Here is an 8,792-nt window from a genome sequence, read left to right as displayed (position 1 = left end):
GACAGTGTATGACCAATTAGTTTATTGAAAGTCATGAGAATTTATTTGCCACAAGAAAATTTACATAATAGAAAATGTTTTTATTCTATGTGTTCTCCTTCTTTCTCAGTAACTGCCTTCACACTCTTCCTAAAACTTGCGCAAGTGTTCCTCAAATATTCGGGTGACAACTTCTTCCATTCTTCTTTAATAGTATCTTTAAGAAAGTGGACATTGCTGTGTGATCTTCTATTGGTAGCATGTTCTAAAACGCCCCAAATAGCATAATCCAGAGGGTTTAGATCTGGGCTAGAAGGCGGCCATAAACATGATTCCCAAAAATTGCTAAAGTTGGATTTGTTGCTGTTGTCAGCAAGTGTTTTGGTGTTCTTGTGTAAGATTTTAACTTCAAATCATATTTTACTGCATTTCTAACGGTCTTGTTGTCTACCTCAAGTTCAATTGCCATTTTTCTCATGGATTTGATTGGATCCTTTAGGAGTTTGGATTTGAAAGCTTTAATAAAAGCTTTGGTACGTTTTTTGTTGCTTCCTCCACTTCCAGACTTTCTCGTAATAGTTTTGTTCATGGTCATTCTCTTCTTTCCATTATAAACAGTCTTTATGGACACTCCAACTATTTTTGAAATCTCCTTTGGTGTGACGAGTGCATTCAGCAAATCACACACTCTTTGACGTTTGCTTTCCTGATTACTCATATGGGCAAAAGTTTCTGAAAAGGTGTGGATAATAGTGTTAGGTATGATTATGACATCAATATATGTTTGGTTTAAAAACAATTGACGTAGTGCCTGCTGAGAAAAAACAACTAAATGTTCATTGTAAATTTTGCTTCCCCACCCTGTATACTTCTACCTGAGTAATGAATGTGAATACTTTTGACACCTCTGGTTTGGAACCCAGCAGTATGGCAATGAGGAAACCGGATTAAACTGTCACTAAAACAGGCTTTTATTTTCCTACAAGAACACAAAAATAATACAAAGCCAAAATGTGTAAATAAGCCTATAAAAGAGGTCAACAACATAACTCCACTCAAAATAACAGCTACTAAACAAGAAGGTGTTAACTGAACAAACTGACCACAAGAGGAGATATATAGTGGCATGACCAGACCTAATAACTCAGAAAAAACAACATGGACTCTACCAATTACTAAATACAAAGGAAACCTTACTCAAACTAAATCCTCCCTGTTGTGCCACATCCTGTGGTTCAGTTTCATGGCTTTGATGCCTCCCTTAGCTGCATATTTTCCTGGATCAGGAGGAGACCTCTCATTAGTCAGTCCTGATACCTCAAAAAAATGTATTCCACAAATAAAACACAAATGAATATAGCAGATAATTGATATATGTGCACTCCATATAAAAGTGTAAGTTTAAAATAAATCCCAACTTAACTAATATTAAATGATTAAATGCAGTTGACTGATTAATGAACAAAAAATCAAAAAGTGAATCCTGAAATTATCTAGTTCATGTTTTTTTTATTAGAAAAAGGGAGAGGGATGAACAACTTCAATGATTAAATAGAAGTCAGACTTGTCACCAACTACAGACCTCTGTTATTCTGCATGTGTTAGAGACAAACACATGATTTTACACAATCTTTAGTCTAACTTCCTCTTTAATTCCAGGTTCAGCCACAAAACAAAACATTGTGGAGTTTTGTATTTTTCAGTGTTTGGGCTTCAGGGCAAAATGGCAACTGTGACGTTAATCTTCAAGGTTGTGCCAGCACCGACCCTAATGTTTGTGTGTGTGGTGTATGTGTGTGTGTGTATTTGGCTTTGTGGAGTTTGTTGTGCTTGAAGCTTGTGTTTGTCAGTTCTGCCCCTGTTTTCTGTGGCCAGGCAACCTTTGGAAACTGTAGCCCAATGCCCACTGGCAACTCCTATAGCCAGTGTCTGTCTGTTTAAAGCACTGTGTCTCAACCTTTATTCAACAAAGAACGGCATCATGAGCCTCCTGCCGCCCCTATCCCCCCAAAAAATTCAGGACGGGGGTGAGGAGGGGGTGTTATTCTAAAAGTTACGTGACGAACCTGTATATGGAGGACGTGGTGGGTTATATAGCTCTGCAGATAAAGCCCCCATCACCTCATCTGTGATTTTTTTTTAATTTACTTTATTGCCATTATCAACAAAATACAGGTAATTAACAGTGCAGAACAAGATTGCCTTAAGAGTAGTTTTCACCTTACATAAATGTATGCATGAGATTTCATCATGCAATATGAGGGGGGAAAAAAAACGTAAAAAGACAAAAAAAAAAAAAAATTTTCAACAAAAACACAATGCAGCCTTTCATGTATACATCTTCCATTGGTATAAATGTACATTCCTGGGGACTACAGTATAAAGATCAATGTATAAATGTACATTCCTATCATACATACTCCTACATTGTCCACATTTAGACATCAATGGGAAGAGAAAGAAGAAGAAAAAAAAACAACACTCCATCTCATCTCCTTTTAGAAGTAGAGTTTTAGTTCTAACTGGGCTGTTATGCACTCCATCATATACACGTTTGACTTTTTGTGACTGTGATTTTTCCTGATTTGTTTGCCCTCCATTCCTGTGCCCCTCTGGTTGAGGACCATTGGTTTAAAGTGTATATCTCTCATACGTGTGTGTGCTAATGTGTAAAACTACACCCAGGTAGCACAGTTCAACTTAAATAATAATAATAATAATAATAATAATAATAATAATAATAATAATAATAATAATAATAATAATAATAATAATAAATTGCATTTATAAAGCACTTTTCATTTAGCAGAATCTCAAAGTGCTACAGAGAAAAGACAGTCCAATAAAAAAATAAAAGAATAAAAAATAAATAAATAAATAAATAAAGATACTGTATCAGGAATAAAAGACTAGGTGAATAAAACAGAGCATCAAGGTGGCCCATAAAAAGCCTGTCCAAACAGGAATGCTTTTAGCCCCTTTTGAGGAGCTCTTAGGTGGTCAGGGAGGGGAGTTCCAGGTACGGGGGGCGGCAGAGGAGAAGGCCTGGTCACCCATGGTCCGAAGTTTAGTTCTGGGGGGGAAGAGGAGGTTGGTGCTGTGGGGCCAGAGACTACGGGTGGAGGCGTGAGGGGTGAGGAGGTCCTTGAAGTAGTGGGGGGTGTTATTATGGAGGCACTTGAAGGTGATGAGGGCGGTCTGATAATGAATTCTGAAGGGGATTGGTAGCCAGTGGAGGTTATGAAGAATGGGAGTGATATGTTCTTGTTTATGGGTCCGTTTGAGGATTCTGGAAGCACTGTGTTGAATGGACTGAAGTTTTTGCAGCTGTTTTTTGGGGATCCCATAGAGAAGGGCATTACAGTAGTTGAGCCTTGAGGAGACAAAGACGTGGACAAGCTTTTCTGCATCTGAAACACTGAGAGAGGGGCAGAGTTTGGAGATGTTCTTAAGGTGAAAAAAGCAGGTTTTAAACAGGTGCTTGATGGGATTTTCGAATGTGAGGTGTGGGTCCAGTTTCACACCAAGGTTTGTTACATAGGTTGAGAGTGGTACTCTCAGTTACTCTTTTGTATGTGATTTCAAAATCATAGGTTATTAGTAGTGCTGGGCAGCGATTAAAATTTTTAATCGCAATTAATCACGTGGATTTCTGCGATTAATTGTGATTAATTGAATAGCTATATTTGGGGGGGGGTGCTGGCATCAACAGCGTGTATTGCCTTTAAGTGATATTTCAGACTTGAAGTACTCCGGTGATAAAAATAATTGCACATTGCAGTGCTTCCAAACAACTTTGTCCCTCTCAACCCCACCATCTGAAGACATATAAAATGAAAATGTCCATGTACTTTTCTCCATATTTATGTCCACACCAGTTTATTTCCAGTTGTGAGTGATTGACAGGAGTCTTAAGCCCACTAATAAGTACTAATACTAATAAACCCAATAATATGTGATGTTCAGTTGTTAAAAGCAAGCAAAGGGGGCCCTCTAGTGGTTGGAATACATTGCACTAACGTATGTTTTGTACTTGTGGTGTTACCGAAGCCAGTTTGGACATAAGAAGGAACTAACAGACACGTTTCTTTCACTCTGTTTGTATGGCCCCAAAAACATTTGCCTGTGAGTATTTTATGTTCAGTTGTTGTAAGAATGAATAGTATAAAATTCATCTGATGTGAACCTTTGTTACTGTTTAAAAAGACGTTGTAAATCTTAAATTAATCTGTAAATGCTAATCGTTAGCGTGTCTATGGATTTTCCCATTCAAGTTAGCATCGAGCTAATCACATCATAAATAAGTAAAGGTTAGTTCAAAGGCTGGCATATTATACCTAAACACAACCAATGAATTTACATAAACTTAGCATGAGCCTGCATAAAGAATTAGCAACCCATCTCCAACTGCTAGCATAAACGAATTAGCTTAAACATGTTAATAACACACTGTAATAAACACATCCAAAATAACGTCATAAACATGTTTGCATGTGAAATTATTTAGCAAACAACAGAATGATTGATACATACAGGCATTGAACTGCAGGAGTTAAAGTTTGAGTCAGCATTACTCGGAAAGTTCGCTCACTTTTCTCCTCTCAGCTAAACCGGCACCGGTGCTTGGTGTATAGCGCCAAAATAAAAGCATGAGTTTCAAAGTAAGAGTAAATGAACTAAGACTTGCTTGAAAGGCAGAACGGCACTAACGGGAGATAATAAAAAATTGTCGGCGTTATTTAATGAATGCGTTAACGTGGTAATAAGGTGTTCACTTGCCCAGCCCTAGTTATTAGACAAGAATATCTTACGTTCTGATCAACATTGCTATCTTTTAAGTCTTTCAGTATGAGAATATAGTTTATGTTGTTCTGGAATACATAACAAAGTTTTCAAACTGTATTCTAATATGGATGTCTATGCAGTTGGATGTCTTCTGTGTTCTGTTTTGGAGAATAATGTGAGGCATAGGCCAAGGACAGTCTTCTCCATTGTTTTTCTTTAACATACTAGTCACATGTTAAGGGTCTGATATTTGTGGTTGTGTAGTCTGTGTTACTCCACAGGCTACACTGCCCACGCAGCCTGTATGGAACCTATGTGCTGTGTTCTATATGTTTAGTCCTATTTGTACACACTGGATGTTGAAGTCAAACACACATAAATAAAAAGAAATTGTGCTGCATGTTTCTATTCACATTGTAGATTCGCAGAAGTCTATAAAACTCATTTACTGACACACAGTAGGTCTCATCCACCTAAACACACAATTAGGCTTTCTCTACCTTTGTTATTCAGCAGTCATTGCCATTGACGACACTCGCTGTTACCATAGTAACTGCCTCCCTCTTTACCTATGTTGAATGCTTGTCTTAACACAAGTTCGTGAATGTGATTTCTTTACTTTTTTACTTGTGTACTGACTTTTACTGCAGTTTAAACACACCAGCACATTATAGAGTAAGAATGTGGGCATAAAGCAAACGGCAACATGACGGTTGGAGGTTGTAGACCCTTGCCCCTGTGTGCTATGTCCACCACACTGAAGAACACCATGCACTCACAGAAACATGCAGTATATGTCAGAGCTATAGAGGCATGGATTGTGTGCACCATGAGACATTATTTCTGACAAAAAAAAAAAAAAAAACTGTACCGCAGTCAGTGTGAATTTGAATTATGACATCATTATCCATACGATGTTTATTGATTCAAAAGATAATAAGTCAAAAACATTGTAGTGAAACCGAAGACAATGAAAACACAGATGTACAAAGGCAACATAAAAAAAAAACAGTAATAAAAAAAAAAATTGGAAAAAAAAAAAATTAAAACAGATAAAAAACTTTATGTTAACAGAAACAGTACAGATCTGAACTTCAACCACTTTCAGTATTTTTTCACCTGACATCTAAAAAAATAAAGTGTAATATGCTGGAATAACAGCTATTTTGGTGTTGGTGACATGTATAAAGTATTAGAAAAGCACTGGAAGAGCGCAGACCTCCGCCAGGGCAGATCCCCCCTCCGATCACCACCAAAATTTAATCATTTATTCCTTGTGCCCGTATCAACATTTCCTGAAACTTTAATCCAAATCCATCCTCACTTTTTGAGTTATCTTGCTAATAGACAAACAGACAAACAAACAAACAAACAGACAAACCCCGATGAAAACATAACCCCCACCATCCCTTGGCGGAGGTAATAATAATGATGAGAGATGCAGTCCACTAAATCATTTCACATGAAACTAAATTTTACTGTTTTTACAACAAAATGCATCTTTGACTTGTAAAAAATAGTATAGATGATAATTATATATCTGTCCTTATTGACATGTTTGTATTTTTTCCAGAGGTCCCATGGAGCGGTATGTCTGTTTCTATAATTGTTTTCATTTCTGAGAAGAAAAAAACAAAACAAAAAAATGCACAAGTAAAATATGTTTAAGTTACAGGTGAAGACAGAGTATATTGAAATATCTTTGCAGATTTAAAAGTTCATAAACCCATCAAATATGCTACTGGCTCTTAACCCATAAAGACCCAGTGTTACTTATGTGACAGTTCCAAAATACTTTTTTCTCTATAATGAACCTTTCTAAGGTGATTTATCACCATTTGTTTTCAATATTATCCTCTGCTTTTTGCAGTTTTCCGGTGAAAATCATGTATTTTCCTGTATTTAATTCACTGATCATGTAGATGTTCATAAAACCTCAGAATAAAGTTGAAGAATATTATATCAGAAACTGAGAAAACTAAAGAAAAGGTGACTTTTTTTAGTGAAGATATCGATAACTGAACATAAAAACAAGCATTTCCATCCATTATCATTGATCCAACTCCATGGGTTTTACTGGTGAATCAATGTTTTAGAAGTTGACTGGGTTTCCACATTCACTACGGAGCCTCTGAATGTCCAAATGGGTCATATCTGATGATCATGAAAAGATGACAAACTGTATTTTACGCAAATTATTTACATGGATTGATTTGATTAGTGGTAAAGACGATATTAAACATTTTAGTTCAGGAGATGCCTTTGGTTACCACTTGGTGTTTGGGTCTTTATGGGTTAAACAGGGTAGACATTCTCTAGAACAGGGCTCACCAGCACGGTGCCCGCGGGCACCAGGTCGCCCGCAGGGACCACGCGAGTCACCCGCAGGCCTGTTCTAAAAATAGAACTAGTTCAGGGTTCTCCAACACGTTGCTCGCGATCTACCGGTGGTTCGCCAATGGTCACTAATATAAGAACACAAAGTTGATTCGTCATTTGGTAGAACAGGTCTAAATTTCCACCCAATCAAAATTACAAGTGTCCCCCTCCCAAGATGAAACGGTCAACTAGCTGTCAATCAAACTTTAGCGCTGGTTTGCTGCCTGTCATTGGAGAGGGGCAGGGCCCAGGATGAGCCAGATGCCAGGCAGGTAGTGGGTTCAGCCCCGCAACGATGTCGGCCAAATATAGTCAGGGAGTTATTTTCACCAACGATGAGGCACGGACTTCTGTTTGACAAATGCGAAAGACGAGTGTGTGTGTGTGTGTGTGTGTGTGTGTGTGTGTGTGTGTGTGTGATCTGTGGCGCGTTCTGGAAGTCAGTAAAAGATGCAGCGTGGAGCGGAACTTCACCAAAGTTCACAGCAACTTTTCTGGAGATTCTCCAGTGGGAATCAGCCTCCGTGAAGAGAAGGTAAAAGAGCTGAAAACTAAAGTCCAAAAACAACAGTCCATGTTCACTAAACTGACCAAGGCCAGTGCTTCAACAGAGGCATCAGTAAAGTGGTTCACATCCTGGACAAGCGCAAGCATATGTACACTATCTGCGCATGCGTTCAGACAGCTGGTGTCAGACCTGAACAGGTGCCTCTGCGTTTGACTCCAGTGTGATGACTCTGTAGAGGTGACGGGGATGGTGGATTTATGTGCACAAAGTTCTGGTTTTAATTAATATGTTTTGACAGCATATGTGAATTTAGAAAAGGTCAAATCCTTCAGAAAAACAGCAGCACATGCTGGTGAAGTTTTATTGTGTGAGTGACAGTGTTCCTTTTCACAATTTCAAAGTATTAAAAATGCACATACAGGTGAGTATTATTTGTTTTTAATAATTCTATAAAAATATGCAGGATTGTTCCATTTCATAATTTTTGACATAGTATTAAAATATTTAGGAATACAGCAGCAAATGCTTGTATTTGTTTTTTTTTTTCTACTTTTGATTTTCTTAATTAAAGTAAAATAATAGTTTCATATTAACACTTTTTAAGTATTGTAAATGTTACAACAAAGATATATAAATAAATAAAATAAATGAAGAGCACAATGTTACAAACGTATGATACAAAATATGTGTATGTATGAAAAAAAGCTATGTAAATAAATGTTGCTAAAGTAGAGTAGCCCTCCGGCAACTTCATTAGGTAAAAGTAGCCCACAGAAGACAAAAGGTTGGTGACCCCTGCTCTAGAATCTTAGAATCACCGCCATAGTGGGCCTTTTTTTTGCAAACTGAATCCACAATACAGATGGTAAGTGGTTTAAGATACACTTCATGAATTTAACTTTAAGTCTAATTCTCACATTTATTCCGTTTGTTTCCTGGCGCTTTTCATTTTTTAAACTTTTGTCTCTTCTTCACTATTATTATGACATGGAAGAATGAGCTCTGTAAACACAGACGTGAGGCTATCAGTCTGAATGTCTATGTGTGTAAATTACTAATGGAGTCATCAACACCCCGGTTGCCTCTTTCTTTGTTTGGCTTTATTGGAATAAGTTGTTTTTCACAGATGAGCTTTGTGCGT

The sequence above is a fragment of the Sphaeramia orbicularis genome, chromosome 22 (genome assembly GCF_902148855.1).
Source record: "Sphaeramia orbicularis chromosome 22, fSphaOr1.1, whole genome shotgun sequence".
Taxonomy (NCBI): domain Eukaryota; kingdom Metazoa; phylum Chordata; class Actinopteri; order Kurtiformes; family Apogonidae; genus Sphaeramia; species Sphaeramia orbicularis.
The sequence above is the reverse complement of the archived record's forward strand: the minus strand, read 5'-3'. Positions refer to the sequence as shown.